The following is a 24259-nucleotide window of genomic DNA, read 5'->3' as shown; positions in this document are numbered from 1 at the left end:
ATTGATCAATGAGAAAGCTGCCAAAGACCTTTCCTTAGTACCTTTGTCAAATGACACAGTTAAGAAGCAAATTGACAATTTGTCAGCCTATATCAAGGAACAATTAGTAGGAAAAAAAATCACATGTTCCCCTACTTTGCACTGCAGTTGGATAAAAGCACAGACATAAGAAAGTGACCTTACTGTGCCACATTAGATATGAGCAGGAGAGAAATGTTTTTGAAGACATACTGTTCATTTCCTTGTTGGTATGCACTACAGCTGAAGAAGTATTTAACTGCTTAAACAAGTTTGTAACATCTCTTGTCATGTATTGGTTGAAATGTGTTCGAATTTGCACAGACAGAGCATGAGCAATGTGTGGAAAGCTTACTGGACTTGTAGCACAGATTAAGGAAATCATACTATTGGTGACTAGATAGCATTGCTGCACACATACAAGCAAGCAAGCAAGCAAAATACTAAAGTGGACCTTAAATGAATTCGTCAAAATTGCCAGTTTTATAAAAAAGCAAATGACTGAATTCAAGATTTTTTGAACAGCTTTTTAAAGATATGGACAGTGAACACCACCAACTTTTGCTACACTGTGAAGTTTGTTGGCTATCATGAGATAAAGTTTTGTCTTGTTTTTGGGAATTGAGAGAAGAGCTAAGATTATTCCTCATGGAGAAGCAATTTCCCCTCAGCGATTGTTTGACAGATTTTTCCTGGTTAGTCAAATTAGCATATCTGTCAGATATCTTCATCCATTTAAATATGCCCAATTTAAATCTTCAAGAAGAAAAGGTTACAGTTTTCAAGTTGTAGACAAGATCAATGCAGTGATCAAAAAGTTGGAATTGTGCTATCATCACCTATTGAACCAAAAGTATGAGACATTTTCAAATCTCACACATTTTCTTGGTTCCACTTTCCACTGACAAAGAGCTGTCTGAGGAGGACACATCACTTATCACACAAAATTTGGAAGATTTGCAGCACACTTTCTGTGAATATTTTCCTGTTTCTGGTGCAAGCAATAACTGGGTTAGGGGTCCATTTTCAGTTAATATGTATGAACTAGAGGGGGGTCACAGCAGCAGAGGAAGACAAGGTCATAGAAGTATGCATGGATGGTGCTCTGAAATTAAAGTTCAAGGAACAGTCCATTCCAAATTTCTGGTCTCATCTACAAGCAAGAGTTTCTGGAACTATCAAAGAGGGCTATGGAACTATTGATGTCTTTTGTAAAAACATACAGTGGTGCCTCGCTTAATGAGTGCCTCGCTGAGCGATGAAATCGCTTAACGAGGCACTCTGGGCCATCGCTGGAGCATTCGCTCAGCGATGGCCCCTATGGGGTTTTTTCGCTTTGTGAAGATCGCTAAGCGATTCGCTTAGCGATCTTCGCATAACGAAGCCGGGGAGAACAGCTGATCGGCGGTTCCAAAATGGCCACCGGAAGGTCCGCGCCGCATTTTCGCGCCCTGCCCTCGCTTAACGAGGGCGCGAAAATGGCGGTGCTATGAAGAAACATCGCTGAACGGTGAGTTTTCAAGCCATAGGAACGCATTGAACGAAGTTCAATGCGTTTCTATGGCTTTTTTAATTCCGTTTAGCGATGTTTCGCTATAGCGAAGGTTAATCCGGAACGGATTAACCTCGCTATGCGAGGCACCACTGTACTTGTGTGAGAAATCATTCTCTGCTCTTCTTTATTTTAAAAATAAGTATAGAAACTGTTTGAAAAATATGGCGTCAGAACTCAGAATATAGGTTTCGGCAATTAAGCCTGATCTAACAAGACTTGTAAGTGAAATGCAGCACCAGCCTTCTCATTAATTATAATTATATGAATATCATGTTCCTTTTTTTTCTGCCCTTGTGTTTAGTGAGGTACAATTTTGTAAAAAGTATATTTCATTTTTTCTAGCATTCATTTTCATGTAATGTTTTGTATAGGTGTATCATATTAATTATTCTGTGTGCTTGTAGTTTCAGTTTCTCCACGAATAATTAAAGACGACGATGACGATAAAACACTAGACACAGTCAAAATGATAAAAACATTGACTAGTAATATATAACAGATACAAGTTGTAACAAAAATCTCTTAAATATTGGAGCAGTATGTAGTATGCTGTTCCTAATATCCCCCTTTTTTGTAGCTCTGATGGTGTGATTTCTGAGATCTGCAACTGCTTATAATACTGTGTGAAATTTCTTGATATTGTTCCCAAAGCCCCGATGACCACTGAAGTGTGTTTCATTCACAAGCGAGATGTTTCCATTGCCAGGTCTCTGTACTTTGTTAGTTTTTCTAATTCTTTATTCTCAACTCTGGCATCCCCTGGAACTGCAGTGTCAATGATCCACACATTAACAACAGCAGCAGCAGCAGCAGCAGCAGCAGCAACAACAACAACAACAACAGCAACAACAACATGTTTAAGCCCCTCACATGAGTGCTTGGAAGAACTATATAAAAATACTTAACTGAAAACTTCTCATATCCAACTGAACAGAAAGGGAACTTTAAAAAGTCAAGATGCACAAAAGATCAGCTGCTTGTTGATAAAATGATCCTGAAGAATGCAAAAAGATGAAAAACAGACCTTAACATGGCCTGGGTATATAAAAAGGCATTTGACTGATTGCCATACAGCTGAATTAACACCTCACTAAAAAGGTTTGGGATTAGTAAAAACATTCAGAAGTTTCTCAAGAAAAACATGGAAAAATGTAAAACTGTGTTAATGGCCCATGGTGAATAAATTGGGGAAGTTAACATTAAAAGAGGAATATTTCAGGGGGATTCTTTGTCACCACTGTTGTTTAACATCTCACTAATCCCCATGTCAATAATTTTAAATAAAACTGGATTAGGCTACCATATTCCAGATCAAGCTGGAAAAATCAATAATCTGTTATACAGTGGTGCCCCGCATAGCGAGGTTAATCCATTCCAGATTAACCTTCGCTATGGGAAAACATTGTAAAACGGATCCAAAAAACCCATTGGAACTCATTAAACAAAGTTTAATGCATTCCAAATGGGCCCAAAACTCACCGTTCTCCGATGTTTTACCTTGTTCTGGCAGCCATCTTGGGTGTACTGGCAGCCATTTTGAGCATCCCAGCGGCCATTTTGGGTGTACCGGCGCACATTTTTTGTGTTCCGGCAGCCATCTCGGGTGTACCAGCGGCCAATTTTTGTGTTCTGGCGGCCATCTTGGTTGTACTGGCGGCCATTTTGAGAGTCCCGGCGGCCATCTTGGGTGTACCGGCACCCATTTTTTGTGTTCCAGCGGCCATTTTGGAACTGCTGAACAGCTGTTCCCCCATCGTAATGCGAGCATGCCCTCGCATTAGCGATGGGGAAATCCGCATCGCAATGCGGATTCATCGTTCAACGGTGCACTCGTTATACGAGGCACCACTGTACATGGATGACCTAAAACTATATGCAAAAAGTTCCAAAGAGGTAGGATCACTGCTAAACACAATGCAAATATTCAGTGGAGATATCCAAATGAAATTTGGAATTGACAAATGTGCAGCTCTGTTTATACATCATGGCAAGATCCAAAAATTAGATGGAATAGAATTAAAAAATGGCAGTATTATAAAATCACCCTCATGTGATGAAAATTATAAATACCTTGGAATATTAGAAGCAGACAACATTGTACACACAAAAGTTAAAAAACTGATAGAAAGGAAATATATCAAAAGATTTCAGAAAATCTTAAAATAAAAATTAAATGGCGCAAATACAGTCAAAGCCATAAACACATGGGCCGTTCCAGTGATTAGATACCCAACTGGAATAATAGATTGGACTCAAAACGAACTAGAACAATTGAATTGAAAAACAGTGAAACCAGTTAGCATGCGTCACGCACTATGTCAAATAACTGATTTGAATAGATTATATTTACCATAAAAATCGGAGGCCATGGATTACTGGAAACACAGCAGGTAGTAGAAGAAAAAAGAAGCCTAAATGATTATAACAGTACAAGCAGAGAAAAAATTACAAAAGCAGTGAAAATGGAGATCATTTTGAAAACAACGGAAACAATATGAGAAACAACAATTTGAAAAGAAATTGAACAGCTGGAAAAATAAACCACTACATGGACAACACCTGAGAAATATTGATGGAAAACATGATCATAATTCAATATGGGCATGGCTCAAACTGGGGACCCTTAAGAAAGAAACCAAAGGCTTGATTTTTGCTGCACAAGAACAAGCACTCCAACAAACATGATGAAAACTAAGATCCAAGGAGTTAGTGCTAACAGCAAATGTTGACTCTGCCAAGAAAAAGATGAAACTGTGTCACACCACATCTGAGAATGTCCAAAGACTGCACAAACAGATTACAAAGTTAGACATGATAGAGTGGCAAAATTAGTGCACTGGTCATTGTGCAAAAATGTATATATATAACTTGCTAGCCTCCAAAAACCTATGGGAACATCAGGTAGAGAAGGTGTCAGAAAATGAAGAAGTCAAGATTTTGTGGGATTTCCAGATCCAAATTGATAGACACTTTGAACATAACACACCAGACACAGTTGTAATAGAATGAGGAAATGTCTGGTTATTGACATTGCAATTCCAGGGGATGTCAGAGTTGAAGATAAAGAATTGGAAAAACTAACAAAGTACAGAGAGCTGGCAATGGAAACATCTCGCCTGTGTAAGAAACACACTTCAGTGGTCCCCATATTCATTGGCGTTTTGCGAACAATATCAAGAAACTTCACACAGTACTATAAGCAGCTGCAGATCTCAGAAATCACAGCACCATCAGAGCTACAAAAAAGAAGGAATATTAGGAACAGCATACATACTGCGCCAATATTTAATAGATACTTAGGTTTTTAGTTAAAACTTGTATATGTAATATAATACCAGTCAATGTTTTTATAATTTTGACAGCCCCTGGTGTTTTTAATAATAATAATAATAATAATAATAATAATAATAATAATAATAATAATAATAATAATAATAATAATAATAATAATAATAAATTATATTATATTATATTATATTATATTATTATTATTATTATTATTATTATTATTATTATTATTATTATTATTATTATTATTATTATTATTATTATTATTATTATTATTATTATTATTTCTCCATTGTCTTCTGTACTTGTTGGTCAGTAAAAGCTGCAGACGTGCTCAGACATAAGTGGTTAGGAACTTGATTGGTCAGTTACGAATAAACATTAACTATTTGTTATGTTTGATACGATTAGTAGAAGTTGTTACTTGTCAGACATGCTAGGTTAAAAGTTCACATGGATCAGCTTAGTCAATAAACATTCATTGACTTGTGCAGTTAAATGTTATCTGTTTCCTGTCCCATGTGACCACAACAACATAAGTGACGCTGTTCGTACTAAGTAACTGTTTGAATACTGCCTGCTAATTGGTAATGTAAACAAACTCCCTCTGATAAGAAAGAGTATAAATGTTTTGAAATTGTGCCAAGTATTTGGTGTACCTTTAATGATATAATTAACTGTTTCAGCACCTCACTCACTTTATTTGTGTGCATCCTTCACTGTGGGATTGAACCTCAGTTGTTAATTTTGCTGCAACAGATACATTTTCATGTTGTTTTTCCTTGGATATCTGTTTGTTGTATGTATGTACATGCTACCACACAAGAATACTGGTTGGTAGTATTGGTCTAAGACTGTACAAAATGCAGGCAGCAGCATTTGCACCTGGTGCCTTCAGATATCAGCACTCTAATCCAGTGGTAGCTGTCTGGATAGCTTGGTGAGTAAGGTATCAAGCTGCAAAGCCAGAGGTTGTTAATTCAGTTTCCCACTGTGATCTCAGAAGAGACAGACTTTGTGGCCTTGGGCAAGCTGCACAGTCCCAGAATGACCCCAGAAAAAGGGGGATATAAACTACTTTAGACTGCTTTCTTCCTAGAAAACCTTTAAAAGGCTTGCTACAAGTCAGAATTGGCTTGATAGCACACAATAATAATAATAATAATAATAATAATAATAATAATAATAATAATAATAATAATAATAATAATAATAATAATAATAATAATAATAATAATAATAATAATAATAATAATAATAAGGCAAAATCTGGAGACGGAGTCCCGTAGACAGTTCGTGTTGTTCTGCCAACTCCTGCGACGTCGCTGGAACCAGTTGTATTGGCTCTTGCCTCTCCATTGGACTATTTCAGTGACGTGGAGAGGGGGGATTTGCTGCTTGGGTAACAGCCTATCCTCCATATTTTTCTACCCAGGCTTCATGCTCTGGAGAGGACACTCCAGCTTTGCATACAGTGTTGAAATAACACAGGTTATACGTTTTGCTCGATTGGCATAGAGCATGATGCCAGGGGCTACTTCTGATGGTGGGAGAGCCGAAAAACAGATCAATAACCCTGCACCATGCAACAATCAGAAGAAAACAACTGCCCTAAAGTTGGGAACCTGGAATGTTCAGACAATGACCCCTGGCTTTTCTGACAACCTGCAGGAAATAGACGACGTGCGCAAGACAGCTGTTATCGACATTGAACTGAGTAGACTGCGGATGGACATTGTTGCCCTGCAAGAGACGAGATTGCCAGACATGGGATCTGTCAAGGAAAAAAACTTCTCATTCTTCTGGCAGGGAAAACCATTGAACGAGACCAGGGAATATGGTGTTGGCTTTGCGGTCAGAAATACTCTGCTGAGATCCATTGTTCCACCTACTGTGGGGAGTGAAAGAATCCTGTCACTGCAGCTCCAGTCATCAGCGGGACTGGTCACCCTCATCAGTGCATATGCACCAACACTGTCATCCACAACAGAAGTCAAAGACAAATTCTATGATGATTTGGCAGCTGCTATCAAAAAAGTCCCTGAGAGAGAGCCGCTGTTCATTCTCGGAGACTTTAACGCTAGAGTTGGTGCTGATCACAACTCTTGGCCCACCTGTCTAGGCCGTTTTGGCATTGGGAAGATGAATGAAAATGGCCAACGCTTGCTGGAGTTTTGCTGTTATTATGGTCTTTGTGTCACCAACACGTTCTTTAATACAAAGCCTCAACACAAAGTTTCCTGGAGACATCCAAGATCAAAGCATTGGCATCAGCTCAATTTGATCCTCACTAGACATTCTAGCCTATCTAGTATTACGATCACACGCAGTTACCAGGGTGCTGATTGTGATACTGATCATTCCCTGGTGTGTAGCAGAATAAAACTGCAAACAAAGAGATTGTATCACACTAAAAAGGAAGGAAGGCCACGTATAGATATCAACAAGATTCACAATCAAAGAAAAGTGGAGGAATTTGCCCAAGCGCTTCAGAAAACCCTTCCAGGCCCAGCGAATGCACCTGAACGATGGGAACACTTCAAGAACGCTGTTTATAACACTGCCTTGTCCACATTTGGCAAGAAGACCAAAAAGACGGCTGACTGGTTCGAAGCCCATTTGGAGGAGCTGATTCCAGCCATCGAGGATAAGAGGAGAGCTCTAGCAGCATACAAAGCCTGTCCTAGTGAGTACAACTTGCAGGCTCTTCGAGCTGCTCGTAGCCAAGTCCAACAGACTGCCAGGAGATGTTCCAATGATTATTGGCTTCAGCTCTGCTCTCAGATACAGATAGCAGCGGACACAGGTAACATCAAGGGAATGTATGACGGTATCAAGCAGGCTTTAGGTCCAATACAGAAGAAATCTGCTCCCTTGAAGTCTACTACAGGCGTGACCATCCAGGACCGAGCACAGCAGATGGAACGCTGGGTGCAGCACTACTCTGAGCTATATTCTAAAGAGAATGTAGTAACGGAAGAGGCACTAAATAACATTGAGTGCCTGTCTCTCTTGGAAGAGCTGGACAGTGAACCAACTTTAGCAGAAATAAAAGCGGCCTTGGATTCCCTTGCCTCCGGCAAGGCACCTGGAAAGGACAACATCCCCGTTGAAGTTTTGAAGTGCTGTAAAGAGATCATCACCACTGAGCTGTATGAACTCTTTTGTCTTTGCTGGAGAGAAGGTGGAGTACCACAGGACATGAAGGATGCAAACATCATCACATTGTATAAGAACAAAGGCGACAGGGGCGACTGCAATAACTACCGTGGTATCTCTCTTCTCAGCGTTGTAGGGAAGCTGCTGGCCCGTGTTGTGCTGAAGAGACTTCAGGTGCTTGCAGACAGAGTGTATCCAGAATCACAGTGTGGTTTTCGAGCTAATAGATCCACCACTGACATGATATTTTCCCTCAGACAGTTGCAGGAGAAATGCAGGGAACAACAACAGCCACTCTTTGTGGCCTTCATAGATCCCACAAAGGCCTTTGACTTGGTTAGCAGGGATGGACTTTTTAAAATACTTCCCAAGATCAGATGTCCACCTCAACTCCTTAATATCATCAGGTCCTTTCATGAGGAAATGAAGGGCACTGTAGTTTTTGATGGCTCAACATCAGATCCCTTTGACATCCGAAGCGGAGTAAAACAAGGCTGTGTCCTTGCGCCGACCCTGTTTGGGATCTTCTTTGCTGTCATGCTGAAGCAGGCCTTTGGAACTGCAACAGAAGGTGTCTATCTGCAGACTAGATCAGATGGAAAGCTCTTTAATCTCACTAGATTGAGAGCGAAGACCAAAGTCCAACTGAAATGCATGCGGGACTTCCTCTTTGCTGATGATGCAGCCATTGTTGCCCACTCTGCTGAAGACCTCCAACAACTCGTAAATCATTTTAGCAAGGCCTGCAAAGACTTTGGACTAACTATCAGCCTGCAGAAAAGACAAGTCATGTGCCAGGGCGTGGACTCACCTCCCTCTATTACTATCTCCATGCAAGAACTGGAGGTTGTTCATGAATTTGTGTACCTTGGCTCAACAATCTCTGACACTCTCTCCCTAGATGTCGAGCTGGATAAATGCATTGGGAAAGCAGCTACCATGTTCTCTAGACTCACAAAGAGAGTATGGCTTAATAAGAAGTTGACGGCATACACCAAAATACAGGCCTATAGAGCCTGTGTCCTGAGCACACTCCTATACTGCAGCGAGTCCTGGACCCTTTGTGCACGGCAGGAGAGGAAGCTGAACACCTTCCATATGCGTTGTCTCTGACGCATTCTTGGTATCACCTGGCAGGACAAAGTTCCAAATAGAGTAGTCCTAGAACGAGCTGGAATTTTCAGCATGTATACAATATTGAAACAGCGCCGTCTACGTTGGCTTGGGCACGTCGTGAGAATGGCTGATGGTCGGATTCCAAAAGATCTCCTGTATGGAGAATTAGTGAAGGGAAGCCGCCCCCGAGGGAGACCACAGCTGCGTTACAAGGACATCTGCAAGCGAGATCTGAAGGCATTAGGAATGGACCTCAACAGATGGGAAACCTTGACGTCTGAGCGTTCAGCCTGGAGGCAGGCAGTGCATCATGGCCTCTCCCAATTTGAAGAGACACTTGTACAGCAGACCGAGGCAAAGAGGCAGTCCCGAAACAAGCAAAACCAGGGAGCTGGACAGGGGACAGATTGGATTTGTCTCCAGTGTGGAAGGGATTGTCACTCTCTAATTGGCCTTCTCAGCCACACAAGACACTGTTCCAAGACCTCCATACAGAGCAGGATACCATAGTCTCTCGAGACTGAAGGATGCCTACACACAATAATAATAATAATAATTCAGTGGTATATAACTGGGAATATTTTATGCTTCCCTTCAGAACTCTATGGGCTGTAATTCCACAATTTTGACCCTTACCTCCCATCCTCCCCCCCCCAAAAAAAGACAAATTGCATGTCCAGAAGCATTGGGGAGGAGGTCAACTTGCTATTAAAAAGTTATGAATGGTCCTTTACAACCCTGTCCTAGTTCTAAACATTTTGATATAGAAATAGAATAGAAAGCTGGGTTGTGCAACCAGGAAATTTGTGTTGTGGTCAGATAGCTTCACCTTATTATTGAATAATAACAAATGCCACCTGCAATTTTGTTGAAATTTAGTTGCTGGACTATAATATTTCTTCTCTATCTATAGGCTGCCCATATAGAGAATTATGTAATTGTACTAGACATTCTTTTGAAACTTTCCCAGAGGTATAATAGATAAGTTAACAGAGCACTTTTTAATTCTGTAAAGTGCACTCTTCCTTGTAATTTACTTAATATAAAAATTCAATGTACTGCAGTTTACTGAACAAATTGCATTTAAAATATTTTAGAGTTAGCAAGGGAGTTTTGCTTTGGTGACCAGTTGGACTTTATGATTTGATTATCCAGATAATGGCAAGCAGTAATAGAGTTCATTTTCTAAATAGTTATGGAGATTATCTTTTAGTGACACTGTTGATAAAGCAAAAATGGAATTCTTAACTCTGGGAAAAAAAATATACATGTCATATATGATTTCATACACTATTCGTTTAGCTTACAAGAAATTGTGATAATGTGCGGATAGGGTGTTCCACTGATTATTTCTTCTCCATATTCTGGAACCAAATTCAGGGGAAGGGCTTAACCTCAGATATAGATCATCTGGTTTCATGCAGAGGATAATGTCCAGTTTTAATATCTGGTATATACATCTAAGAAGACTGCAAGTAACTGGCTAAGAGAGTTTATTGTGTTGAATTTACTAAATCAGTTTTTAGCAAATTGTCAGAATAATGAAAAATAATTGTAGATAACCGTTTTACAAGTTGTGTAACCAGCTTGCTTGCTTGTTTGTTGAAGAGAAGGTGCTGGAATCCAGTTGTAAGAGACCTTTGTTCAGTATCCGTAGTGCCACATTAGGACTCCCTGAGTCATACGGATCCAATGCAGTGCAGTGGACAATGCATTGGGCTTGTACACAGGAAACCAAAGTTCAAATCCACATTTGACCATGAAAACCCATTATGAGAGTATCAATAGTAAACCTCTCCTTGAACATCTCACATACCTGTAAAACCCAGTTAGGATTTCTGTAAGACAATTTGATGTCACATAATAACACTAGGGCTGTCATGCATGACTTAATGGCACATAAAAATTAACCCGGTAGGCCAAGAGTGCCTTCCTCTCTCAGCATTTTACACCTCACCTCCCTTTGTCATTCACTCCATGATGTCATAGGTGCAGTCATTATATTTTCTTAGGTAGGCATCCTTCAGTCTTGAAAGACTATGGTAACGTGCTCTGTATGGAGGACGTGGAACAGCGTCTAGTGTGGCTGAGGAGGCCAATTTGAGAGTGACAATCTCTTCCACAAATCCAATCTGTCCCCTATCCAGCTCCCTGGTTTTGCTGCTTTTGTGACTTCCTCTTTGCCTTGGCCTGCTGGACAAGGGTCTCTTCAAATTGGGAGAGGCCGTGATGCAACACCTGCCTCCAGGCTGAACGTTCAGACATCAGAGTTTCCCATCTGTTGAGGTCTATTCCTAACGCCTTCAGATCCCGCTTGCAGATATCCTTGTATCGCAGCTGTGGTCTCCCTCTGGGGTGATTTCCCTGCACTAATTCTCCATACAGGAGATCCTTTGGAATCCGACCATCAGCCATTCTCACGACGTGCCCAAGCCAGCGTAGATGTTGTTGTTTCAGTAATGTATGCATGCTGAAAATTCCAGCTCGTTCTAGGACTACTCTATTTGGAACTTTGTCCTGCCAGGTGATACCAAAAATGCATCGGAGACAATGCATATGGAAGGTGTTCAGCTTCCTCTCCTGCCGTGCACAAAGGGTCCAGGACTCGCTGCAGTACAGGAGTGTGCTCAGGACACAGGCTCTATAGACCTGGATCTTGGTATGTGTCGTCAGCGTCTTATTGAGCCATACTCTCTTTGTGAGTCTAGAGAACATGGTTGCTGCTTTGCCAATGCGTTTACCCACCTTGACATCTGGAGAGAGGGTGTCAGAGATGGTTGAGCCAAGGTTCACAAAGTCATGAGCAACCTCCAATTCTTGTGTGGAGATGGTAATAGAGGGAGGTGAGTCCACACCCTGGCCCATGACTTGGGTTTTCTTCAGGCTGATTGTTAGTCGAAAGTCTTGACAGGCCTTGCTGAAATGATTCATGAATTGCCCAAAAAACTCCCCGGGAAGCCTATTTAGACTGAAGTTTATTCCTTGTTGGTTATACCAAGTCCTAGCACTTCAATAAAGAAAACAGAAACCAAGTTTATATGCAAGTGTCTTGGTTAGCAGGAATGGGCAGGTTTTATCAAAGCAAACTAGATTCTGAAGAGAAGCAGTGAGGATTTTGAAAAAACTCTCAAGGAAATCTCAAGCGTAATACAATATGGACTATATGAATTAAGCATGAATTAATTTAGCACTTCGTATGAATGATTGTCCAGGCTTCCCAGTGGATGGTTATTTATTACTAAATTGCATATATCATAAACATATGTAGCCTTGAGACAATCTTTTAGGCATTCCTGTGATTGTATATATTTTTGAATTAATTTGGCTTGGATTTCAATTAAGCTGGTTTGAATGTCATAAACATTTATATTGTATAGATGACTGATATTTTATAACATAGATGTACAAAAGCATATAAGTAAACTGTTGGTGGGTGTTTGTGTTTAGTTAAAAAAAACATGAGTTTTGTTTATGTTATATTTTTCTAGCCTAAATCTAATTCTAGAAGGTGGTGCACTAATCTCTTTGAAAATTTTGTGATTGCGTTTCAGAAATTCTAGTACTGTAAAAAGAAAAGATTGCGTGTACTCATTATATGACTGCTAGCTACACTGTATATCACTTAATTATATACAATGGCTAGCAGCTTGCATAAGGTTGGCATAAGTTGCCATAGTTAATTGTGATTCATCAATGAAGTGCCACATCTTGGTCATGTGCCAGATTGTGCAACTTAGATGCACCCTGATACCTTAACAATTAGCCAAAATTAGCCACAGCAAGTTATGCAAATACCAATAGTATTCTAGCCAAAGAACAGAAACTGCTATAAACATTTACAGTAGTCTTACCACATTTTGTTTTCTGATCTGGATTAGGTAGGATGTTAGAATCATATGGGAAGATATTTCAAACTAGCACAAGTTTCAGTAGTATTCTGTGCAACACAAATATTGTACCCCAGAGGGTTGCCACCTCCTACACATTTCCAGCAGGTGGTCTTCCTACTTAAATTTTTGAGGATTAGTTAGTCAGAATTTTTGTCTCTGTCCTTTGTTTATATATAATTAGCTTGGCATAGCTACTTAGACTATTAGTTGCTGTGGACAATTCATTGTTCCCTAATATTTATTAGAAAGTCTAAACAGCCTCTCTTTTCCTTAGTTTTTACTACAATCTAAACACTGGAATCTGTATATGTTATAATTATATATATATGGGCTCCAAGTGATTGTGAAAATTTCTGATTCAGACTAGATGCCTTTGTTTTTCAGTACATGTTGTATCTAAGTGAACAATGTGTGTTTGATTCCCAGAGGGCGAATATAACATACTTCACAAAATGAATAGCTATACCATTTTTTTAAAAAAAATGATTTTAGTTGTCCTCCAATGAGCACAGGATGAACAACATTGAAGTGGGACAAATTGCTGTTCTTCAAGTGACATTTTTGTCTCAGTTCCATTCCTAAAAGTTCACAGTAGTGTGTTGCAATTTTGCTGATATTTTAAAGTTTGACATCCTGCTGGTATCATCAAATATTTCATTAATATACATTAATATTTTTGAAACACATTTTTATGTATTCTCTCTCTTTTTTCTTTACAGCTGCTTACTAACTGCAATGCATCCTTCTCTGCCCCCCTCTGTTTCCCAGCCAATATCTTTCTCACTTATCTCCATGGGGAAATTAACATTTTTCAACTCCTCTATACTGACGTTGGGGGGGGCAAGACTTTCATTTTTTTAGAAATATCACCCATTGCAAAAGCATTTGGAATTAACACCTATGGAAAAGGTGGTAACATGAAGAGTGAACAGATCACAGCCCAGTAAATTCTACAACTCTAGCAATTTTCTTCATTTTAATGAAAATTTTGAATACTTAATAAGAGATTAACAATGGGATAAAAAGGAAGTGAGAACCACCTCAGTCCCTCTCCTACTTCTGTTTTCCTGAACATCTTCTCTGTGTTTTTCAGGTGCCTTTGCAGTCTCTTATCAAATTTATGTTTGTACTTGAAAATGACACACCTGCCCAGTATCTATGGCAACAAAACCTCTCTTTAGTCTCAGTTTTCTCTTTGCTCTTTTATTTTAAAAAGTCTCCAAGGAGATTTAAAAGCAATTTTAAATATGTTTTCATTTTTTAAAAGTATTGCCATTTCTTGGTTTCACTTCAAACAGGTTGTGGTGATCTTTTGTATTAGACACATTTCAACTATGCTTAAGGAAGTTTGTATTTATCATCAAATATTGGAATATAGAAATAAGCTCAGGCATGTTCTCCAGTGCAAAACCCCAGGGAGAAGCAAATGTAATTCTAAGTAGAAAGCCAACACAAATATCTAATAAAAAAACCTTTGTCCTCTCAGTAGAAATCACCTGAATTACTTTCAAATTTTGCCAAAAGCAGTATTTAAGAAGAATTAGATTTTTCTGCATATGGTGAAACATCTGAAAAACATCTGAAAAAAACATATAGGAAAATGAAAGGAGATTCTAAATAGACAACTGAACTTTCCCAGGGGAAATTAGCACTTCCCTCGTAGATGCGATCTACCATTACAATTGTCCTTCCATTTTCAGAGTTAACCAAACAGAATGTAATGATTTCAGAGGTCTATCAAACAAATCTACAATTACAGTGGTGCCTCGCTTAACGAGCGCCCCGTACAGCGATGAATGTGCATAGCGATCCCTCTTCCGGATCGCTAATGTGAAGGCATCGCTCAGCCCCAATGGGCGAAATTCACATAGCGAAGGTTGGTAAGCCTTTCACTTACCGACCTTCGTTTTGCGACCCGCGGATCAGCTGTTCAGTGGGTCAAAAATGGCCGCCGGAACACCCGAAATGGCCACGGGCAGCGTTTTCGCACCCTTGGTAAGCGAGGGGAGGGCGCGAAAACGCTGTGCACGGCCATTTCGGGTGTTCCGGCGGCCATTTTTGACCCGCCGAACAGCTGATCCGCGGTCTCGCTGCGGCCGAAATGGCCGCGCACAGCATTTTCGCGCCCTCCCCTCGCTTACTGAGGGCGCGAAAATGGCTGCCGGAACCAGAAAACATCACTGTACTGTGAGTTTTCTGCCGATTTGGAATGGCTTTCCAATGGCTTTTTCTGATCCGTACAGCGATGTTTTCGCATAGCGAAGGTTAATCCGGAACGGATTAACCTCGCTATGCGAGGCACCACTGGTATATTCTATAATACTGTTTTACCAGAGATTTATGTTTCTTTTTTAAACTACAGAATGAATATTATATGAAAAGTTCTTCATGGAAAAATGACTACCAGTGTACTGACCAACCATTGTTACTGACTTTTTTCTGATTGTAACAGTATGTGCTGAATACCTTGTTTTTATGTTCCTTATACACTGGCTTTAAAAAGAAGATAACAAATATTTAAGCTGAGTCTGTACTGTATGTGTTCAACTGTTTTTGAACACTGAAATGCAGTCTCCGTCCTTTGAAAGTCAAGAAGCAATCACAAAATCAAAACTGGGTGATCTTCTTCTTCTTCTTCTTCTTCTTCTTCTTCTTCTTCTTCTTCTTCTTCTTCTTCTGCTGCTGCTGCTGCTGCTGCTGCTGCTGCTGCTGCTGCTGCTGCTGCTGCTTCTGCTTCTTCTTCTTCTTCTTCTTCTTCTTCTTCTTCTTCTTCTTCTTCTTCTTCTTCTGCTTCTTCTTTTGGTAATATACTATCTTTCCAGGATTCTGTTATAAAGCTTAATGTTCTTTCATTGTGCCCTGATTTGTTATCATAAGAAACAAGAATTTTTAAATGGTTGTTTTTTTATATGTGTTCCAACATAGAAACAGAAATAAATTGGGGACAAAATAAAACCTGAAGTCTGGCCTCATGCCCAGTACTTCTGTTTTGTGTGTGTGCGCACGGTCCCATTTCCATTAAATATCAGACACCTGTGTTCTTCATTGAACTCATTCTGAACCCTTCAGTGTAGAATGAGATCTAGGAGTAGTAATTGATGCTCTGTGTATGTGATTCCCAGTATGTGAAATAGGATTATTTTTGAAAGAGTTACTTTAAAAAACAAAAAAAAAACACACATAGTAATGAAATACTTACTTGAGACTTGGACCTATAAATGTAACCTTCCAAAGTGAAATTACCAGATCAGTTTAGTTCTAAAATCTAGAGAAGGGAAAAAAATAAATCTTTGACATGCACCCACAGGGTATAGCATTTAGGTTGTTCTAGGTCCTAGAGTGAGGATTAGGTAATGATGCTTAGCCAAGGTTGTCAATAACAGCAGGCTACTTTTTGCAATTATGGCAAGAATTCAAATTTCTTAAAATTTATGACAGACTCCCAAATTAGTCTCAAATGAATTGCAAGACTGGCTGCTTCTGTTCTTGATGGGGCTGTAAATACAATGACATACCTGCCCAGTATCTATGGTAACAAAAGCTCTCTTTAGTCTCAGCTTTCTGTTTGTTCTTTTCATTGAAAAAAAAAGTCTCCAAGGAGATTTCCATTTAAGAGTAATTTTAAATATGTTTCCATTTTTAAAACATATTGCCATGCAATAAACAGCAAGAAACTGCTATGTCTACCTAGTGCTGATAATGTCAGCTGGATTGTCCTTGCCACTCGCCAATACAATTGTACCTAACTGCCCTATAATGGAGAACAACAAGATCATTTGCTCAAGAATGGGCCTTATTTGGCAAGAGTGAAGACAGTCTAGAAGATTCTAGTAAAACTCAATTAGACTAGCGCCCTACCTCATAACACGAACAAGTTGCTATTCCTTGGAGACCTAACCTATTTTTTGGTTACTATCCTATATAGCTATTCTAACACAGCTATTCTAACACTTACCATCCTATATAGCTATTCTAACACCGTTAAAACTGTAAGCTATTCGTCTCTAAGCTGCTTCATGACGTTTTCTGGCTAAAATGAGGAGTATACATATTCTAAATAAGTAAATTAAAGATTGATATTTTACAGGGATAGGAGGTTCATGCAACCTATAATTTTATGTATGTATGTATGTATGTATGTATGTATGTATGTATGTATGTATGTATGTATGTATGTATGTATGTATGTATGTATGTATGTATGTATGTATGTATGTATGTATGTATGTATGTATGTATAGTGGTGCCTCACAAGATGATTTTAATTCGTTCCGCGGAAATCACTGTCTTGCAAAAACATCATCTTGCAAATGCGGTTCCCCATAGGAACACATTGAAATCTATTTAATGTGTTCCAATGGGGGGGGAATGTATGTATGTATGTATGTATGTATGTATGTATGTATGTATGTATGTATGTATGTATGTATGTATGTATGTGTGTGTGTGTGTGTGTGTGTGTGTGTGTGTGTGTGTGTGTGTTTAACTACATTGTTTTAAAAGATGGGTTCAGCTGCTTTGGAGGAGTGTAAATGTAATAGAGACAATGGATTTTAGAGATCCCATATGTCTTGCTGTATGGTATTTTTTAAAGAACTATTTCTCATGAGGAGTTTCTGAGCTAGATGAAATGCAAGATTTTTTTCATCCACCTCAGTCAAATCTATGTTTATTTTATTCTTCTTATTTTAACCTCCATTGCTTTAGCCTAAGACTGGGCATACTTATTGCCAGGTACAGCATGAAGAAAATGATCTAGAAGTTGATTTTGTAGATAGGTCACAATAAAAGCAGATATTTCGTGTCAAATTATTCTTTACCTGTACAAGATCCATTAGCTGGTATTGCCTTTATATACTACAAAACAAATTGTAGTATATAAAGTATATTGGGACTCTAATAATGTATCTGTAATTAGAGTATTGCACCTAAACCACTTAGCTATCCAGCCAGTTAATTTCAGACAAATATATATTTCTTTTATTCTTCTTTTTCTAATCTCCATCGCTGTCTGTATGTAAGCGTTTCCAAGCTGTGGGTTTAGGGTGGCCCACACTTCATATTGCACAAAGGGGTAGCACTGTCCTTGCAAAGCTGTCCTCTTTGAAGCTGTCCTTTACTTGCAAGACTAGCGTTAAAGATAAAGTCCAATTTAAAGATAAATAACTAAAAGAAGAGAGATCAGAGAGTCTCAGTTGCCCATCCATAGTGACAGCAGACTCAGGAGGCATGTGGATCATCTATCACCATCTTCCTTCTTCAGGTGAGATGGATTGTAATTCTTCAGCTGCACATATAAATATGTATGTGGAGGTTCTAGTGTCCTTTTTGTGATTATGGCCTCAGTTTCATGTAATTTATAAGTGATATTCTGAAAAGATCCCCACACATTCTTTCTTAAAGATATTTTATACTAGTAAGCATAGGTGTTGTTCCCTTTTTGATGGTAGCCTCTGCGCTATGGAATTCCCTTCTTACTGACTTGCATCTAGCCCAAACAGAGCAGTGACCTTTTTGGTTTAAAGGTGCCTTGTAATTACCGGTAGCTTGTATGATGAAAACAGCTTTCCAAAGTATTTTCCATGCTTGCTGTTGTGATTGCTAAAATTTATATCCCATCATGTTTTTGGTTCTCTACTGTGGATTCACTGTTCTAAAAACTGATTTAAAATACTACAGATAAATAAATTTAAATACATTGTATATTTTCCTAGCCAAGGGAAAGCCAGCCAAGGCTTTGAAAAATGTGGTAGTGAAAGCTACAAGCTGTAAATTCTAGGCTGTGAATGGAGGTGATCCCCTCACAATTTGAGCCAACAAGGCTTCTTCCAAGGCAATTTTCTGTTCTGTTTGTGGCCCTACTACTGGGAAAAAGCTAAGAAAAACTTGGAGCAGTCATTTTTATATTTATTATAAGTTATACAGTTCAGAACTAAAGTATTGTAGTGGTAGGAGCATCATAGATACCAACACAATAGCTCCTCTCACTACAAAGGTCTTTCCAAACTTGGAGAAGTGAGTATACTAGTGAGGTACTGCAATCTGGTGTAAAACAAAAACCCACCGCAGAAACAGAATTCCTCCTCTGTGGATCAGGCTTCTACTACCTAGGCAGCATGTTGATGTTGTTTTCTTAACAGCATATTAAGTCCTAGTAAAGTAGGAGATTACATTAAACAATAAGCATCCATCAGATTCTGCTATTTTGTATTTTAAAGATTACCAAAATCTGTTTGACTAGCCTTCCAGTATTATTTCTTCCAAATTGTTGATCTTCTTTTCCCCCCTAAGTTTGGAATTCTGTAGGATAATTTTGCTTGTATATGGAAAAATATATTAATCTTTGTGACTTCACTGGAGTCAGAAATTTTAAAAGTTTATCACTAGATAATTTGTTTTATCACTAGTTTATCTCTAGATATTTGTATTCCAGGGATACGAATATGAATAGTCCAGGATGTTTTCATGTTGTAATTTGCACAGCTGTTCATGTTAAACACAATTTACTTATAACATTATTTCTTTCTCTTTTTTGTATTTGAGTGCTCTTGTTTCCCCGCAAAACACATAGTATTTTTTTTGGAAAATTGTTTTAAAAATATTTTAAAATATGCATATTTGGTTTGTCAAATTATATGTTCCATAATGTTTAATAAAAAAATAATGAAGAAATGTGGTATGTCCACTGGGAATATCCTTTAAGAAGAATTTGTAAATATTAATTATGATTTTTGATGAAGCTGACATCCTTGCAAAATTTTAGGGGGGAAAAAAGGACAAATTTGTTGTGGTACCTTAAAGACTAATTTCTGTATTTTAATGTAAGGTTTTGTGGACAAGTCCACTTCCACAGACATAAGAGTGGTCACTTCTGAGGAAGTGGACTTGCCTACGAAAGTTCACTTTAAAATATAGCAGTTAGTCTTTAACATTTTTCTTCTTTATTTTTTATTTTTGTTTTGGTTTTGAGTGATATGCTGGCACAGACTAACATGGCTGCCTCTTCTAAAACTACAAAAAATATGTTATTCTATTTTACATGATATAAAATATCTGCAGCTTTTGAAGTGTTTCAGATGTTTTCTCTTAGCTATCACCCTGTAAGTATAGACCAGTGTAAACCTGTAACTGTAAATTCCAATCCCAGGCTCTAAAAGTTCCTTCTCTGGCCAGGTGCAAGGTTTTTCCTCCCTCCCTCCTCTTCCTACAATGGAGTGGGATGCCTTTTACTCCACTGAGGGCCCTTCAGCCATACGGGTAATTACGGGCAGGGGAAGATATGGTGTTGGCGCAGTAGCGATCAAACGTAGAAGAACAGCGGACAGATGTTTGAATGCTGTCCCCTGTTCTAGCTCTGCTGCCATCTGTTCGAACCTAGGTAACCAGCCTAATCGGTCTCCCTCTCTGTCCCTGGTGTTGATAAATGTCACGTCTGCCCACAATAAAACGGAACTCATCCAGGACTTGATCCTGGAGGAATGGACAGACCTGGCCTGTATAACTGAGACATGGGTGGGCGCTGAGGGAGGAGCTACTCTTTCCTTCATGTGCCCACCTTGGTATGCTATCCAACACCAGGGCAGACTGGGCAGGCGGGAAGAAGTTGCCATTGTTTATAAGGACATCTTTGTGGCTGCTAGGCTCTCTGTGGTGGCAAGCCCAGCTCTAGAGGCCATCCATGTGTTGTTTGGGGCCAGGGATGGCTTTGGGATTGTGCTGGCATGCCGCACTCCCCGTGATCCAGTGCAGTCCCTGCCGGATCTGGCGAATTTCATCGCCGCACTGCTGTTGAGGTCCCCCAGACTATTGGTTCTGGGGAACTTCAATATTCATGCGGAGGCTGAGGTTTCTGGCCCAGCTCATGAGTTCCTGGAAACCATGGCTTCCTTGGATTTGACCCAGCAAGTCAACGATTCTACCCTCATGGGAGGACATATGCTGGATCTGGTCTTTGCTGCCAAGCAGAGAGAGTATGCTCCGATAGTGGCCGACTTGGTACCAGCCCCCTTGTTATGGTTGGATCTCTAGCTTTCTCTATAATCCAGCGGATGTTAGCAATTTGGTCTCTAGTTCCTCTGCCCCTTTGAAATCCAGCTGCTTCTTTGTGGCCTCTGTGAATGCACACTAATGAGTTAATTCTGCACATGCGCAGAGGTCTCGGAAGATTCTGGAGCTAAGAGAAGTGCTAGGACCAGCCCTGCAGCCCACGTGGTCCACCCGTCCTAGCAGTTACCTCAGTTCCAATTTTTCTGCTGCACTGAGAGGTCTCTCGTCGGAACTCTCGTGCTAGGACCTTGGAACCTCTTTGTCATTTTGGTGCCTAAAGGGGGAAAAAGTCACAGTTAGTTATCTGCCTTTCTCCCCTTTTATTCTTCGGCTTTGATTCATCTTCTTCGGGATCCTCAGACGATTCCGACTCATCGTCTGCCTCGTCCTTGTCGGACGATGATTATGGTACCGTGGGTCGTAAGAAACAGAGACGCCATCGCACTCCGGTACCTGTGAAGAAGACCAAGATTGATGCTTCAGTACTGTCGCTACCCAAGACTTGGGAACGTGACAACACCACCTGTCATACAGTACCATCGAGTGCCCACATGGAACCTATTGCCAAGTCTCACGGTACTGGAGTGCATGGTACCGTGACCGGTACCAAGAGAGGCAAGAGATTACCTTCACCACCCTGCCTTTCTACGAAAACATCTAAATGTCATAGGACACAGTTTAATCCTTCTGACTTCTCCTTTTCTTCTGAATCCTGTGTTTCGGAACCTGTACCACCAGAATCTGAAGTGCTCACAAGCCTTTACCTGGTCTGGTCAAAGCACACTCTACACGGGCTGTGTTGGCCTCTACTGCCTTCCTTCGAGGTGTTCCTGTTCAGGACATCTGCAAGGCTGCCATTTGGTCTGCTCCTTCTACCTTTGCTGCACATTACAGGCTTGACGTCCGTGCCGAGGAGAATGCCCTGTTTGGACAAGCGGTATTATCAGCTGAACTTCCGTGACTTCCCTCCACCTCTTCTCAAGGTAAGCTTGGTATTCACCCATTAGTGTGCATTCACAGAGGCCACAAAGAAGAAAGAGAGGTTACTTACCTGTAACTCTGGTTCTTCGAGTGGTCCTTTGGGAATTCACACTTCCCGCCCATCCTCCCCTCTTCTGTCACGTCCATCTCTGTTCTGAGGCGCAGCAGAATTGAGGAACTGAGGTAACCGCTAGGACGGGCAGACCATGTGGGCTGCGGGGGTGGTCCTATCGCTTCTCTTAGCGCCAGAATTTTCCGAGACCTCTGCTCATGTGCAGAATTAACCCATTAGTGTGAATTCAGAGAGGACCACTCGAAGAACCAGAGTTACAGGTAAGTAACCTGTCTTTGTACTTCTGGAAGTTCTCGGTCCACATACCTCTGAAGCCTGCTTTGTAGGATTTTGAGAATAACCTTGCTAGCGTGTGAAATGAGTGCAATTGTACAGTAGCTGAAGCATTCTTTGGCACTGCCCTTCTTTGGGATTGGGATGTAGACTGATCTTTTCCAATCTTCTGGCCACTGCTGAGTTTTCCAAACTTGCTGGCATATTGAGTGTAGCACCTTAACAGCATCATCTTTTAAGATTTTCAGTAGTTCAACTGGAATGCCACCACCTCCACCAGTCTTATTTTTAGCCATCATTTCTAAGGCCCACTTGACTTCCCTCTCCAGGATGTCTGGCTCAAGGTCAGCAACTACATTGTCTGGGTTGTCCGGGATATCCAAATCTTTCTGATATAATTCCTCTGTGTATTCTTGCCACCTCTTCTTGATGTCTTCTGCTTCTGTTAGGTCCCTACCATTTTTGTCCTTTATCATGTCCATCTTTGCACAAAATGTTCCTTTAATAGCTCTAATTTTCTTGAACAGATATCTGATTTTTCCATTTCTTTTACTTTCCTCTATATATGTTGTTGGAAAAGAGTGTTTGTGATGACCAGCTCGTTCTCTTGACAGAACACTATTAGCCTTTGCCCTGCTTTGTTTTGAACTCCAAGGCCAAACTTGCGTGTTGTTCCTTTTATCTCTTGACTCCCTACTTTAGCATTCCAGCCCCCTATAATGAGAACAACATCTTTCTTTGGTGTGCATAGGGAGGGGCATAGGGATGTATAAATAAGTATGGGGCCTCATGTGAGCTATGGGTTGTGTGGAACTTATCATTGGTGTGATCCTTGTTAGTCAAAAAACCTGAGATAAATTAATTACCTTTGCTGTTGTTGTTCTTGTTTGTTTGTGCAGATAATAGATTCATAGCATTGCAGATCTGGAAAGGATACCAAGGATCATAGGGTCCAACCCTCTACCAGTGCAGGAAATTCGCAGTTAAAGCATCACTGATAGGTAGCCATCTACTCTCTGCTTAAAAATCTCCAGTGAAAGAACATCCATGCCCCTACTTCTGGCAGTTCATTCCACTATCAAATGGCTATCACTATTAAGAAGTTCTTCCTAATGTTTACTTACAGTCTCCTCTATTGTAACTTAAATCCATTATTTCTAATCTTATTATCTTGAGCTGCCAAAAACAAACCTGTTCCATCTTCAGTATGAGAGCCCTTCAGATACATGATCATATTCGCTCTCAGCCTTCTCTTTTCCAGGCTAAACATGCCAAGTTCCTTCAGCCTTTCCTATAGGGCTTGGTTCCCAATTCTTTTACCATACTGATTTCCTTCCTCTGGATGCATTTCAGCTTCTTGATATCCTTCTTAAACTGTGGTGTACATAACTGGACAGAGTAATCAAGATGAGGTATAGATAGTACTATTGCTTCCCTTGATCTGGGCACTGTACTTCTGTTGATGCAACCTAATATAGCATTTGCTTGTTTTGCTGTCGGATCACATTTTCATTCATTTTTAACTTGTGATTGACTTAAGACCCATTGATCCTTTTCATGTGTACTATTTCTAAGCCATCTTTAATCTATCCTAAATTTGTAAGACTGATTTTTCTATCTACTACAACACTTTACATTTTTTTTCCTGTTGAAACTCATTTTGTTTTAAACATCCCATTTTTCTTAACCTGTTAAGGTAATTTTGAATCCTCATTCTGTCTTCTTTGCTCCCAAGTTTGGTATCATTTGCAAATTTAATGAGCACCCCCCTCCACACTAATCCATGTCATATATAAAGATACGTATTATTGAGCAACAGCAGGGCATTGGACTTGATGGCCTTATAGGCCCCTTCCACCA

General features: G+C 39.9%; 1 protein-coding gene and 1 long non-coding RNA gene across 4 annotated transcripts in view; one reads left to right on the top strand and one right to left on the bottom strand.

Annotated features, from left to right (window-relative positions):
- LOC110076152 (BEN domain-containing protein 5) overlaps nucleotides 1–24259 on the top strand; it is a 1026237-nt gene that overhangs the window by 184796 nt on the left and 817182 nt on the right. The window lies entirely within an intron of this gene.
- Nucleotides 1–24259, bottom strand: part of LOC140706633 (uncharacterized) — an 82719-nt gene that overhangs the window by 38454 nt on the left and 20006 nt on the right. The window lies entirely within an intron of this gene.

This window comes from Pogona vitticeps, chromosome 4 (genome assembly GCF_051106095.1).
Source record: "Pogona vitticeps strain Pit_001003342236 chromosome 4, PviZW2.1, whole genome shotgun sequence".
In the NCBI taxonomy this organism is placed as follows: domain Eukaryota; kingdom Metazoa; phylum Chordata; class Lepidosauria; order Squamata; family Agamidae; genus Pogona; species Pogona vitticeps.
This window is presented reverse-complemented; position numbering and strand designations above follow the sequence as displayed.